General features: G+C 60.9%; 1 long non-coding RNA gene across 1 annotated transcript in view; it reads left to right on the forward strand.

Annotated features, from left to right (window-relative positions):
* The window catches only part of LOC144955691 (uncharacterized), a 13215-nt gene extending 1269 nt beyond the window's left edge, over positions 1-11946 (forward strand). The window contains exons 2-3 of the long non-coding RNA XR_013641778.1: positions 6896-7038; positions 11888-11946. This is a non-coding gene — a long non-coding RNA (uncharacterized LOC144955691). The remainder of the gene's footprint in view (positions 1-6895; positions 7039-11887) is intronic.
* Positions 11947-13335: the final 1389 nt, after the last annotated feature.

Consider the following 13335-nt stretch of genomic DNA (forward strand, 5'->3'; position numbering starts at 1 on the left):
TCGCATGAGTCACAGTCCTAAACCTCGCCCATTGACCCGGCAAAAACAACCCGCTAATCTCCTCGGGGTGCCGGACGGGCAACGTTGTCGTGGACAATGCCGTGAGTTGGGGGGGAAAGGGCCAATTCCGATTGGCCCTCTCCCCTCGGGGCGTCTGTGACCACCACAGCGGCTAAACGGGGGCTCTGGACGGGTGCGATGGGCTGGTAACCCCTCCACCTTCAATGAATGACCACTAAAACACGACTGAAATATCTAACTGGTAAGCTTGTGCCGGAGGCCCCGGGGGTGGGGGACAGGCGTCTAAGACGTCTCGTGGCCAAACCCCATTTGGCGGAGCCAGGAGATTGAATCTTCACCCTCGGGGCTCCTCCAGAAACAGCGAAAAGCCACTTCGTTTGGCCACGTGGAATGTTCGAGCGCTCGCTGCGGAGGAGGAGAGGCTGCCACTCCTCCGTCGGGAGCTGGACCGGTACCGCCTGGATCTCTGTGGCATTCAGGAGGTCCGGTGGACCGGCTCTGGCTCCTGCCACCATGAGGGGTGGACAGTCCTCCACTCGGGCTGGTAACCCCTCTACCTTCAATGAATAACCACTAAACCACGACTGAAATCTGTAACTAACAAGCTTGTGCCGGAGGCCCCGGGGGGACAGGCGTCTATGACGTCTGCTGACCAAACCCCATTTGGCGGAGCCAGGAGATTGAATCTTCACCCTCGGGGCTCCTCCAGAAACAGCGAAAAGCCACTTCGTGTGGCCACGTGGAATGTTCGAACATACACACACACACACAGACATAGCTACACACGTAGATACACACATGCTCACATACACACACATACCTAGATACAAACATACAGACACACAGACACACACATACCTCCCCGTGTCTCCCAATGTCTCTCCGTGTCTCCACGTGTCTCCCAGTGTCTCCCAGTGTCTCCCAGTGTCTCCCCGTGTCTCTCTGTGTCTCCCAGTGTCTCTCCGTGTCTCCCAATATCTCACCGTGTCTCCCCGTGTCTCCCAGTGTCTCTCCGTGTCTCCCCGTGTCTCCCCATGTCTCCCAGTGTCTCGCCGTGTCTCCCAGTGTCTCTCCGTGTCTCCCAACATCTCTCCGTGTCTCCCCGTGTCTCCCAGTGCCTCCCAGTGTCTCCTAATGTATCTACGTGTCTCTCCGTGTCTCCCTGTGTCTCCCCGTGTCTCCCAGTGTCTCCTAATGTCTCTACGTGTATCTCCGTGTCTCCCTGTGTCTGCCCGTGTCTCCCAGTGTCTCCCAGTGTCTCCCAATGTCTCTATGTGTCTCTCCGTGTCTCCCAGTGTCTCCCAGTGTCTCTCCGTGTCTCCCCGTGTCTCCCCATGTCTCCCAGTGTCTCGAAATGTCTCTACGTGTCTCTCCGTGTCTCCCAAATATCTCTCCGTGTCTCCCCGTGTCTCCCAGTGTCTCCCAGTGTCTCCCAATGTCTCTACGTGTCTCTCCGTGTCTCCCTGTGTCTCCCCGTGTCTCCCAGTGTCTCCTAATGTCTCTACGTGTATCTCCGTGTCTCCCTGTGTCTCCCCGTGTCTCCCAGTGTCTCCCAGTGTCTCCCAATGTCTCTATGTGTCTCTCCGTGTCTCCCAGTGTCTCCCAGTGTCTCTCCGTGTCTCCCCGTGTCTCCCCATGTCTCCCAGTGTCTCGAAATGTCTCTACGTGTCTCTCCGTGTCTCCCAAATATCTCTCCGTGTCTCCCCGTGTCTCCCAGTGTCTCCCAGTGTCTCCCAATGTCTCTCCGTGTCTCCCCGTGTCTCCCCGTGTCTCCCAGTGTCTCGCTGTGTCTCTCCGTGTCTCCCCGTGTCTCCCCGTGTCTCCCAGTGTCTCCCAATGTCTCTACGTGTCTCTCCGTGTCTCCCAATATCTCCCCGTGTCTCCCAGTGTCTCCCAGTGTCTCCCAATGTCTCTCCGTGTCTCCCGTGTCTCCCAATGTCTCCCCGTGTCTCCCCGTGTCTCCCAGTGTCTTCCTGTGTCTCCCGTGTCTCCCAGTGTCTCCCCATCTCTCCCAGTGTCTCCCCGTGTCTCCCAGTGTCTCCTAGTGTCTCCCCGTGTCTCCCCTGTCTCCCAATGTCTCCCCGTGTCTCCCCGTGTCTCCCCGTGTCTCCCCGTGTCTCCCAGTGTCTCCCAGTGTCTCCCAGTGTCTCCCCGTGTCTCACAATGTCTCCCCGTGTCTCCCAGTGTCTACCAATGTCTATACGTGTCTCCCAGTGTCTCCCCGTGTCTCCCAGTGTCTCCCCGTGTCTCCCCGTGTCTCCCAGTGTCTCTCCGTGTCTCCCTGTGTCTCCCAATGTCTATACGTGTCTCCCCGTGTCTCCCCGTGTCTCCTCGTGTCTCCCAGTGTCTACCAATGTCTATGCGTGTCTCCCAGTGTCTCCCAGTGTCTCTACGTGTCTCTCCGTGTCTGCCTGTGTCTCTCCGTGTCTCCCCGTGTCTATCCATGTCTCCCAGTGTCTCCCAATGTCTCTCCGTGTCTCCCCATGTCTCCCCGTGTCTCCCTGTGTCTCCCCGTGTCTCCCCATGTCTCCCAATGTCTCCCCGTGTCTCCCCGTGTCTCCCTGTGTTTCCCCATGTCTCCCCATGTCTCCCAATGTCTCCCAATGTCTATACATGTCTCCCCGTGTCTCCCCGTGTCTCCCAGTGTCTCCCAATGTCTCCCAGTGTCTCCCAGTGTATACCAATGTCTCTCTGTGTCTCGCAATGTCTCCCAGTGTCTCCCAATGTCTCTACGTGTCTCCCCGTGTCTCCCAGTGTCTATCCGTGTCTCCCCGTGTCTGCCAGTGTCTCCCAGTGTCTTTCCGTGTCTCCCAGTGTCTCTCTGTGTCTCCCCATGTCTCCCCGTGTCTCCCCGTGTCTCCCAGTGTCTCCCTGTGTCTCCCCGTATCTCACCGTGTCTCCCAATGTCTCCCAGTGTCTCCCCATGTCTCCCAGTGTCTCCCCGTGTCTCCCAGTGTCTCCCAATGTCTCTCCGTGTCTCCACGTGTCTCCCCGTGTCTCCCAGTGTCTCCCTGTGTCTCCCCGTATCTCACCGTGTCTCCCAATGTCTCCCAGTGTCTCCCCATGTCTCCCAGTGTCTCCCCGTGTCTCCCAGTGTCTCCCCATGTCTCCCAGTGTCTCCACGTGTCTCCCCGTGTCTCCCAATGTCTCTCCGTGTCTCCACGTGTCTCCCCGTGTCTCCCCGTGTCTCCCAGTGTCTCCCTGTGTCGCCCCGTTTCTCACCGTGTCTCCCAATGTCTCCCGGTGTATCTCCGTGTCTCTCAGTGTCTCCCCGTGTCTCCCAGTGTCTCCCTGTGTCTCCCAGTGTTTCCCAGTGTCTCCCAATGTCTCCCCGTGTCTCCCAGTGTCTCTCCGTGTCTCCCAATATCTCACCGTGTCTCCCCGTGTCTCCCAGTGTCTCTCCGTGTCTCCCCGTGTCTCCCCATGTCTCCCAGTGTCTCGCCGTGTCTCCCAGTGTCTCTCCGTGTCTCCCAACATCTCTCCGTGTCTCCCCGTGTCTCCCAGTGCCTCCCAGTGTCTCCTAATGTATCTACGTGTCTCTCCGTGTCTCCCTGTGTCTCCCCGTGTCTCCCAGTGTCTCCTAATGTCTCTACGTGTATCTCCGTGTCTCCCTGTGTCTCCCCGTGTCTCCCAGTGTCTCCCAATGTCTCTATGTGTCTCTCCGTGTCTCCCAGTGTCTCCCAGTGTCTCTCCGTGTCTCCCCGTGTCTCCCCATGTCTCCCAGTGTCTCGAAATGTCTCTACGTGTCTCTCCGTGTCTCCCAAATATCTCTCCGTGTCTCCCCGTGTCTCCCAGTGTCTCCCAGTGTCTCCCAATGTCTCTACGTGTCTCCCCGTGTCTCCCAGTGTCTCGCTGTGTCTCTCCGTGTCTCCCCGTGTCTCCCCGTGTCTCCCAGTGTCTCCCAATGTCTCTACGTGTCTCTCCGTGTCTCCCAATATCTCCCCGTGTCTCCCAGTGTCTCCCAGTGTCTCCCAATGTCTCTCCGTGTCTCCCGTGTCTCCCAATGTCTCCCCGTGTCTCCCCGTGTCTCCCAGTGTCTTCCTGTGTCTCCCGTGTCTCCCAGTGTCTCCCCATCTCTCCCAGTGTCTCCCCGTGTCTCCCAGTGTCTCCTAGTGTCTCCCCGTGTCTCCCCTGTCTCCCAATGTCTCCCCGTGTCTCCCCGTGTCTCCCCGTGTCTCCCCGTGTCTCCCAGTGTCTCCCAGTGTCTCCCAGTGTCTCCCCGTGTCTCACAATGTCTCCCCGTGTCTCCCAGTGTCTACCAATGTCTATACGTGTCTCCCAGTGTCTCCCCGTGTCTCCCAGTGTCTCCCCGTGTCTCCCCGTGTCTCCCCGTGTCTCCCAGTGTCTCTCCGTGTCTCCCTGTGTCTCCCAATGTCTATACGTGTCTCCCCGTGTCTCCCCGTGTCTCCTCGTGTCTCCCAGTGTCTACCAATGTCTATGCGTGTCTCCCAGTGTCTCCCAGTGTCTCTACGTGTCTCTCCGTGTCTGCCTGTGTCTCTCCGTGTCTCCCCGTGTCTATCCATGTCTCCCAGTGTCTCCCAATGTCTCTCCGTGTCTCCCCATGTCTCCCCGTGTCTCCCTGTGTCTCCCCGTGTCTCCCCATGTCTCCCAATGTCTCCCCGTGTCTCCCCGTGTCTCCCTGTGTCTCCCCATGTCTCCCCATGTCTCCCAATGTCTCCCAATGTCTATACATGTCTCCCCGTGTCTCCCCGTGTCTCCCAGTGTCTCCCAATGTCTCCCAGTGTATCCCAATGTATCCCAGTGTCTCCCAGTGTATACCAATGTCTCTCTGTGTCTCGCAATGTCTCCCAGTGTCTCCCAATGTCTCTACGTGTCTCCCCGTGTCTCCCAGTGTCTATCCGTGTCTCCCCGTGTCTGCCAGTGTCTCCCAGTGTCTTTCCGCGTCTCCCAGTGTCTCTCTGTGTCTCCCCATGTCTCCCCGTGTCTCCCCGTGTCTCCCAGTGTCTCCCTGTGTCTCCCCGTATCTCACCGTGTCTCCCAATGTCTCCCAGTGTCTCCCCATGTCTCCCAGTGTCTCCCCGTGTCTCCCAGTGTCTCCCCATGTCTCCCAGTGTCTCCCAATGTCTCTCCGTGTCTCCACGTGTCTCCCCGTGTCTACCAATGTCTCTCCGTGTCTCCACGTGTCTCCCCGTGTCTCCCCGTGTCTCCCAGTGTCTCCCTGTGTCGCCCCGTTTCTCACCGTGTCTCCCAATGTCTCCCAGTGTATCTCCGTGTCTCTCAGTGTCTCCCCGTGTCTCCCAGTGTCTCCCTGTGTCTCCCAGTGTTTCCCAGTGTCTCCCAATGTCTCCCCGTGTCTCCCAGTGTCTCCCCGTGTCTCAGAATGTCTCCCTGTGTCTCCCAGTGTCTCCCAGTGTCTCCCCGTGTCTGCCAATGTCTCTACGTGTCTCCGCGTGTCTCCCAGTGTCTCCCCGTGTCTCCCAATGTCTCCCCGTGTCTCCCAGTGTCTCCCCGTGTCTCACAATGTCTCCCTGTGTCTCCCAGTGTCTCCCCGTGTCTGCCAATGTCTCTACGTGTCTCCCCGTGTCTCCCAGTGTCTCCCCGTGTCTCACAATGTCTCCCTGTGTCTCCCAGTGTCTCCCCGTGTCTCCCAGTGTCTCCCCGTGTCTCCCCGCGTGTCTCTCTCCGCGTGTCTCTCTCCACGTGTCTCTCTCTCTGCGTGTGTCTCTCTCTGCGTGTCTCTCTCTGCGTGTCTCACTCTCTCCACGTGTCTCTCTCCGTGTCTCTCTCCACGTGTCTCTCTCCGTGTCTCTCTCCACGTGTCTCTCTCCATGTCTCTCTCCACGTGTCTCTCTCCATGTCTCTCTCTGCGTGTCTCTCTCTCCATGTCTCTCTGCGTGTCTCACTCTCTCTGCGTGTCTCTCTCCATGTCTCTCTCTGCGTGTCTCTCTCCACGTGTCTCTCTCCCCGCGTGTGTCTCTCTCCGTGTCTCTCTCCACGTGTCTCTCTCCGTGTCTCTCCCCGCGTGTGTCTCTCTCTCCACGTGTCTCTCTCCGTGTCTCTCTCTGCGTGTGTCTCTCTCTCCGTGTCTCTCTCCACGTGTCTCTCTCCCCGCGTGTGTCTCTCTCCGTGTCTCTCTCCACGTGTCTCTCTCCGTGTCTCTCCCCGCGTGTGTCTCTCTCCCCACGTGTCTCTCTCTGCGTGTGTCTCTCCCCGCGTGTCTCTCTCCATGTCTCTCTCCACGTGTCTCTCTCCACGTGTCTCTCTCCATGTCTCTCTCTGCGTGTGTCTCTCTCTCCACGTGTCTCTCTCCGTGTCTCTCTCCACGTGTCTCTCTCCACGTGTCTCTCTCCACGTGTCTCTCTCCCCGCGTGTGTCTCTCTCCACGTGTCTCTCTCCATGTCTCTCTCCACGTGTCTCTCTCCACGTGTCTCTCTCCACGTGTCTCTCTCCACGTGTCTCTCTCCACGTGTCTCTCTCCACGTGTCTCTCTCCACGTGTCTCTCTCCACGTGTCTCTCTCCGTGTCTCTCTCCATGTCTCTCTCCACGTGTCTCTCTCCATGTCTCTCTCTGCGTGTGTCTCTCTCTCCACGTGTCTCTCTCCGTGTCTCTCTCCATGTCTCTCTCCACGTGTCTCTCTCCATGTCTCTCTCCCCGCGTGTGTCTCTCTCCATGTCTCTCTCTGCGTGTCTCTCTCCGTGTCTCTCTCCACGTGTCTCTCTCCGCGTGTCTCTCTCTGCGTGTCTCTCTCCATGTCTCTCTCCACGTGTCTCTCTCCACGTGTCTCTCTCCGCGTGTCTCTCTCCGCGTGTCTCTCTCCACGTGACTCTCTCCATGTCTCTCTCCACGTGTCTCTCTCTGCGTGTCTCTCTCCGCGTGTCTCTCTCCACGTGTCTCTCTCCCCGCGTGCGACAGGCGGAGTGGTCGTGTCGAGAAGGCGACGGCGATGAGGGGGACGGTGGTGGGGGCGGCGGCTGTTCGTTCGCACTCCTCGTTTCTGTGCCGGGAGTGGAGGAGCTGAGACTCCAACAAGGGGCGGTTTACAGCGGAGACAACGCGTGGGTGACACACACACACACAGACAGACACAGACACACACACACAGACACACAGACACACACACACACAGACACTCAACCCCCCACTAACCCACTCACCCACTCACTCACTCACTCACCCACTCACTCACTCACTCAATCACTCACCCACTCACCCACCCACCCACCCACTCACCCACCCACTCAGTCACTCACCCACTCACTCACTCACTCACCCACCCACCCACCCACTCACTCACTCACTCACCCACTCACTCACTCACTCACCCACCCACCCACCCACTCACTCACTCACTCACTCACCCACCCACCCACCCACTCACTCACTCACCCACTCACTCACTCACTCACCCACCCACCCACCCACTCACTCAATCACTCACCCACTCACCCACTCACCCACCCACTCACTCAATCACTCACCCACTCACCCACTCACCCACCCACCCACCCACTCACCCAGCCACTCAGTCACTCACCCACTCACTCACTCACCCACTCACCCACTCACTTACCCACTCACCCACCCACTCACCCGCCCACTCACTCACCCGCTCGCTCGCCCACTCACTCACCCGCTCGCTCACCCACTCACTCACCCACTCGCTCGCCCACTCACTCGCCCACCCACTCGCCCACCCACTCGCTCACCCACTCACTCAATCACTCACCCACTCACCCACTCACCCACCCACCCACCCACTCACCCACCCACTCAGTCACTCAGTCACTCACCCACCCACCCACCCACTCACCCACCCACTCAGTCACTCACCCACTCACTCACTCACCCACCCACCCACTCACCCACTCACTCACTCACTCACTCACCCACCCACTCACTCACTCACTCACTCACCCACTCACTCACTCACTCACTCACTCACCCACCCACCCACCCACCCACCCACTCACTCAATCACTCACCCACTCACCCACTCACCCACCCACTCACTCAATCACTCACCCACTCACCCACTCACCCACCCACCCACCCACTCACCCAGCCACTCAGTCACTCAATCACTCACCCACTCACCCACTCACCCACCCACTCACTCAATCACTCACCCACCCACCCACTCACTCACCCACTCACTCACCCCCTCACCCCCTCACTCACCCACTCACCCACTCACCCACCCACCCACCCACTCACCCACCCACCCACCCACTCACTCACCCACCCACCCACCCACTCACCCACCCACTCACCCACCCACAACCCACCCACTCACTCACTAACCCCCCACTAACCCGCCCACCCACTCACCCACCCACAAACCCACCCACTCACTCACTAACCCCCCACTAACCCACCCACTAACCCACTCACTCACTCACCCACTCACCCACCCACCCACTCACCCACTCAGTCACTCAATCACTCACCCACCCACCCACCCACCCACCCACCCACTCACCCACCCACTCACTCACTCACTCACCCACTCACTCACCCACCCACTCACCCACCCACTCACTCACCCCCTCACCCCCTCACTCACCCACTCACCCACTCACCCACCCAATCACTCACCCACCCACCCACTCACCCACTCACCCACCCAATCACTCACCCACCCACCCACTCACCCACTCACCCACCCAATCACTCACCCACCGACTCACCCACCCACCCACTCACTCACCCACTCACCCACCCACCCACTAACCCCCCACTAACCCACCCACCCACTCACCCACCCACCCACTCACCCACCCACTCACCCACCCACAACCCACCCACTCACTCACTAACCCACCACTAACCCCCCACTAACCCGCCCACCCACTCACCCACCCACAAACCCACCCACTCACTCACTAACCCCCCACTAACCCACCCACTAACCCACTCACTCACTCACCCACCCACCCACCCACTAAACCGCCCACTCACCCACTCACTCACCCACCCACCCACCCACTCACTCACCCACCTACTCACTCACCACTCACTCATTCACCCACTCACCCACCCACCCACTCACCCACCCACCCACCCACTCACCCACCCACCCACCCACCCACCCACCCACCCACTCACCCACCCACCCACCCACCCACTCACCCACTCACTCACCCACTCACCCACCCACCCACTCACTCACCCACCCACCCACTCACCCACCCACCCACCCACCCACTCACCCACTCACTCACCCACTCACCCACCCACCCACCCACTCACCCACCCACCCACTCACCCACCCACCCACCCACCCACCCACCCACTCACTCACCCACTCACTCACTCACTCACCCACCCACTCACCCACCCACCCACCCACTCACCCACCCACCCACTCACCCACCCACCCACCCACTCACCCACTCACTCACCGACTCACCCACCCACTCACCCACCCACCCACTCACCCACCCACTCACTCACTCACCCACCCACCCACCCACCCACCCACTCACCCACCCACCCACTCACCCACCCACCCACCCACCCACTCACCCACTCACCCACCCACTCACCCACCCACCCACTCACCCACCCACTCACCCACCCACCCACCCACTCACCCACCCACCCACTCACCCAACGACCCACCCAATCACTCACCCACCCACCCACCCCCCCACTCACCCACTCACCCACCCACCCACTCACCCACCCACTCACTCAACCACCCACCCACCCACCCACCCACCCACTCACCCACCCACCCACCCACCCACTCACCCACCCACCCACCCACTCACTCACCCACTCACCCACCCACTCACCCACCCACCCACCCACTCACCCACCCACCCACCCACCCACCCACTCACCCACCCACCCACCCACCCACTCACCCACCCACCCACCCACCCACCCACTCACTCACCCACCCACCCACCCACCCACTCACCCACCCACCCACCCACCCACCCACCCACCCACGCACTCACTCACTCACTCACTCACCCACCCACCCACTCACTCACCCACCCACCCACCCACTCACCCACCCACCCACCCACCCACTCACCCACCCACTCACCCAACCACCCACCCACTCACCCACCCACCCACTCACCCACCCACCCATCCACGCACTCACCCACCCACCCACCCACTCACTCACCCACTCACCCACCCACCCACCCACCCACCCACTCACCCACCCACCCACCCACTCACCCACCCACCCACCCACTCACTCACCCACTCACCCACCCACTCACCCACCCACCCACTCACCCACCCACCCACCCACCCACTCACCCACCCACCCACCCACCCACTCACCCACCCACCCACCCACCCACTCACTCACCCACCCACCCACCCACCCACCCACTCACCCACCCACCCACCCACCCACCCACGCACTCACTCACTCACTCACCCACCCACCCACTCACTCACCCACCCACCCACCCACTCACCCACCCACCCACCCACCCACTCACCCACCCACTCACCCAACCACCCACCCACTCACCCACCCACCCACTCACCCACCCACCCATCCACGCACTCACCCACCCACCCACCCACCCACTCACTCACCCACTCACCCACCCACCCACCCACCCACCCACTCACCCACCCACCCACTCACCCACCCACCCACCCACCCACTCACTCACCCACCCACCCACTCACCCACTCACCCACCCACCCACTCACCCACCCACCCACCCACTCACTCACCCACTCACCCACCCACCCACTCTCCCACCCACTCACTCACTCACCCACTCACCCACTCACCCACTCACCCACCCACTCACCCCCTCACCCACCCACCCACTCACCCACCCACCCACCCACGCACTCACTCACTCACCCACCCACCCACCCACTCACTCACCCGCCCACTCACCCACCCACTCACCCACCCACCCACCCACCCACCCCCCCACCCACCCACCCCCCCACTAACCCCCCACTAACCCACCCACCCACTCACCCCCCCACTAACCCCCCACTAACCCACCCACCCACTCACCCCCCCACTCACCCACCCCCCCACTAACCCACCCACCCACTCACCCACCCACCCACTCACCCACCCACCCACCCACCCACCCACTCACCCACCCACCCACCCACTCACCCACCCACCCACCCACTCACTCACCCACCCACCCACCCACTCACCCACCCACCCACCCACCCACTCACCCACCCCCCCACTAACCCACCCACCCACTCACCCACCCACCCACTCACCCACCCACCCACCCACCCACCCACTCACTAACCCACCCACCCACTCACCCACCCACTCACCCACGCACTCACCCACCCACCCACTCACCCACCCACCCACTCACCCACCCACCCACCCACTCACTCACCCACTCACCCACCCACCCACCCACCCACTCACCCACCCACTCACTCACCCACCCACCCACCCACCCACTCACTCACTCACCCACCCACCCACTCACCCACTCACCCACCCACCCACTCACTCACCCACTCACCCACCCACCCACCCACCCACTCACCCACCCACCCACTCACCCACTCACCCACCCACCCCCCAACCCACCCACCCCCCCACTAACCCCCCACTAACCCCCCCACCCACCCACCCACCCCCCCACTCACCCACTCACCCACCCACCCACTCACTCACCCACCCACCCACCCACTCACCCACCCCCTCACCCACCCACCCACTCACCCACCCACCCACCCACCCACCCCCCCACTAACCCCCCACCCACCCACCCACTCACCCACCCACCCACTCACCCACCCACCCACCCACTCACCCACCCACCCACCCACCCACCCACTCACCCCACTCACCCACCCACCCCCCAACCCACCCACCCCCCCACTAACCCCCCACTAACCCCCCCACCCACCCACCCACCCTGCCTGCAGCCTGTCTCTCCCAGCGAGTCTGCAATCCCTGCGTCTGTACCGCGTGGGTGACTCCGTGCTGGTCACGTTGAGCGATCGACTTCTGCTGCGATGGGACGGAGCTCAGTCGGTGGAGGTCTTCGTGGAGCGAGATCGCTCCGGGGGCCTCTGCGGGTTGTGTACATCCACTCAGCACGGTGAGAGAGACACTCAGAGACACACAGAGACACACACAGACACACAGAGAGACACAGACACACAGACACACACAGAGACACTCAGGCACTGGAGGTCTTCGTGGAGCGAGATCGCTCCGGGGGTCTCTGCGGGTTGTGTACATCCACTCAGCACGGTGAGAGAGACACTCAGAGACACACAGAGACACACACAGACACACAGAGAGACACACAGAGACACACACAGAGAGACACACAGAGAGACACACAGACACACTCAGAGACACTCAGTCGGTGGAGGTCTTCGTGGAGCGAGATCGCTCCGGGGGCCTCTGCGGGTTGTGTACATCCACTCGGCACGGTGAGAGAGACACTCAGACACACACAGACACACACAGAGACACACAGAGACACACAGACTCACACAGAGAGACACACAGAGACACACAGAGACACACAGACTCACAGAGAGACACAGACACACAGACACACACAGAGACACTCAGGCACTGGAGGTCTTCGTGGAGCGAGATCGCTCCGGGGGCCTCTGCGGGTTGTGTACATCCACTCGGCACGGTGAGAGAGACACTCAGACACACACAGAGACACACACAGACACACAGAGAGACACAGACACACAGACACACACAGAGACACTCAGTCGGTGGAGGTCTTCGTGGAGCGAGATCGCTCCGGGGGCCTCTGCGGGTTGTGTACATCCACTCGGCACGGTGAGAGAGACACTCAGACACACACAGAGACACACACAGACACACAGAGAGACACAGACACACAGACACACACAGAGACACTCAGGCACTGGAGGTCTTCGTGGAGCGAGATCGCTCCGGGGGCCTCTGCGGGTTGTGTACATCCACTCGGCACGGTGAGAGAGACACTCAGACACACACAGAGACACACACAGACACACAGAGAGACACAGACACACAGACACACACAGAGACACTCAGTCGGTGGAGGTCTTCGTGGAGCGAGATCGCTCCGGGGGCCTCTGCGGGTTGTGTACATCCACTCGGCACGGTGAGAGAGACACTCAGACACACACACAGACACACACAGACACACAGAGAGACACAGACACACAGACACACACAGAGACACTCAGTCGGTGGAGGTCTTCGTGGAGCGAGATCGCTCCGGGGGCCTCTGCGGGTTGTGTACATCCACTCGGCACGGTGAGAGAGACACTCAGACACACACAGAGACACACACAGACACACAGAGAGACACAGACACACAGACACACACAGAGACACTCAGGCACTGGAGGTC

Source organism: Lampetra fluviatilis, unplaced genomic scaffold (assembly GCF_964198595.1).
Source record: "Lampetra fluviatilis unplaced genomic scaffold, kcLamFluv1.1 SCAFFOLD_900, whole genome shotgun sequence".
Lineage (NCBI taxonomy): Eukaryota > Metazoa > Chordata > Hyperoartia > Petromyzontiformes > Petromyzontidae > Lampetra > Lampetra fluviatilis.